The 2,206-nt window shown below is 37.1% G+C and overlaps 1 long non-coding RNA gene across 1 annotated transcript; it reads left to right on the top strand.

Moving 5' to 3' along the window:
- Window positions 1-909: 909 nt before the first annotated feature.
- On the top strand, window positions 910-1,774 carry LOC119721859. Its single transcript, XR_005270323.1, has 3 exons — window positions 910-965; window positions 1,523-1,648; window positions 1,759-1,774. It is a non-coding gene; the product is annotated as an uncharacterized LOC119721859 (long non-coding RNA).
- The last annotated feature ends 432 nt before the right edge of the window (window positions 1,775-2,206 follow it).

A 2,206-nucleotide genomic window follows, 5' to 3' on the forward strand; every position in this document is an offset into this window, starting at 1 on the left:
ATTTAATAAGTTGATCTTTTTTTTAGTTCACATGCTGGCTTTGAGTTTTGTGGGTTTTTTAACGAATCTGTGTAACTTACTTTTTTGATTAACCTTTTTTGTTCAATATGGAACCTTCGTTTTTCTTGCAGTGTATGCAATGGTGTTTATGTGTTTTTTTTTGTTAAATACATATACAAATGTACATGTAGAAATTAGAATAGACTTTGTTTTATACTTTATTTATTTTATTGAATGACTTATAATGTTTACTTATATTTATTGAATTAATCGTGTCATGTTTGAAAGTGTTTATGTTTCAATGTCATACTTTCCAATTTTATTTTTCTATGAAGATCTGTTTTGAATTTATGTGGTTTGAATTAAAAATGAAATGAATTGCTGTTAAATTGAGCAAGATGGCGTGAACGATGTCAAATATGAAAATGAATAATTGGTTAAACGTTAATTTTAAATTTTACTTTTGGTTAAAGCGCAATATGTTTCAATGGAAACAAATAATAAAAATAAATAATTAATTACACTTTTAAAGCGCATTTCAAAAAAGCATTTCAATGCGCTTTACGACGACAAACTGCTGCAATACAGATATTTTACCTGACAACTACAATGAAAATTTATACTTAAAAGCATCACTGTATTAACAGATGATAAGTGGACAAACTTTATGAAATTGTCAAATAATTGTAAAAGTCCGAGTTGGTCATGCATGGGTCTGAGTTGGTAGTGGGTCCGAGTTGGTTGTGGATCCGAGTTGGTAGTGGGTCCGATTGAGTTGGCGTGGGTCCGAGTTGGTAGTGGGTCCGAGTTGGCCTGGGTCCGAGTTGGCTTGGGTCCGACTTGGTTTGGGTCCGAGTTGGATCGAAACCAGCCAAATTACCACTTAGCCAAATTACTGCTTTGCCCAATTACCACTTCGCCGAAAGTATTTGCTAACACATTATGCTCGCATGCACAAACTCATGGTAATTATAACAGCTGACTGGTACTTAATATTAAGTGGTTTTCATACTTGTTGTGTCTTCTATTACTAGGTTTATGTGACATTGTCCTCTCAATTCACTTTGAAAGTGCAGAAGTGGAATTTATAAAATATATTAATCATTGACTGTCCGTACACGGTGACCATGTTTTTGGTCGCACACAGTTAATTCTGAAACTTTTTTTTTTTCTTTTTAAATCTTCATCCCCTTCAGTACTGTTTCAAGTTGACTATAGAATGAAAAAAGTTGAATCTCATATGGGTTTGGATAGGAAGGGGTAAAACAACCCCAAGTTTTTCATGTAGCTCGTTTTTATGGCTCCATACATACATGTACGTGTCTGTAGGCATTTCTTTATGGTGTAAATCAAGGACACACACATGCAACATCATCAGTGAATTGTAAATGGAAGACGAGTTTGATTAGAAAACGTGTACTAAACCAATGAGAGCAGATGCAAAAATGTTCAGAGTATAAACAAAGGAAAGGGAAGAGAAACATTAGAAAATCCTTGATTTACACCATAACAAACTTGTTAGTACGTGCGTTTGCGTGCAATTCGGCGAAGTGGTCATTCAGCGAAGTGGTAATTCGACGGAGTGGCAAGTAGGCGAAGTGGTTATTCGGTGAAGTAGCAAATCGTTGAAGTGGTTGTCGACAAAGAGGTTGGTAGGCAAAGCGACTGCAAAAACCTTGTCACAATAGCAGTGCTACTGCCTGTCCTGAGGCTGAATTGAATCCATGTACATGTACCTGTAATCTGTATGTTGTGCAGATGGATGGTGACTGTTTATACTTAAAAACATCACTGTATTAACAGATGATAAGTGGACAAACTTTATGAAATTGTCAAATAATTGTAAACGCTGTCAAATGATTGTAAAAGATGAGTCCGAGTTGGTCATGCATGGGTCCGAGTTGGTAGTGGGTCCGAGTTGGTTGTGGATCCGAGTTGGTAGTGGGTCCGATTGAGTTGGCGTGGGTCCGAGTTGGTAGTGGGTCCGAGTTGGCCTGGGTCCGAGTTGGCTTGGGTCCGACTTGGTTTGGGTCCGAGTTGGATCGAAACCAGCCAAATTACCACTTAGCCAAATTACTGCTTTGCCCAATTACCACTTCGCCGAAAGTATTTGCTAACACATTATGCTCGCATGCACAAACTCATGGTAATTATAACAGCTGACTGGTACTTAATATTAAGTGGTTTTCATACTTGTTGTGTCTTC

Source organism: Patiria miniata, unplaced genomic scaffold, assembly GCF_015706575.1.
Source record: "Patiria miniata isolate m_02_andy unplaced genomic scaffold, ASM1570657v1 HiC_scaffold_14, whole genome shotgun sequence".
In the NCBI taxonomy this organism is placed as follows: Eukaryota; Metazoa; Echinodermata; class Asteroidea; order Valvatida; family Asterinidae; genus Patiria; species Patiria miniata.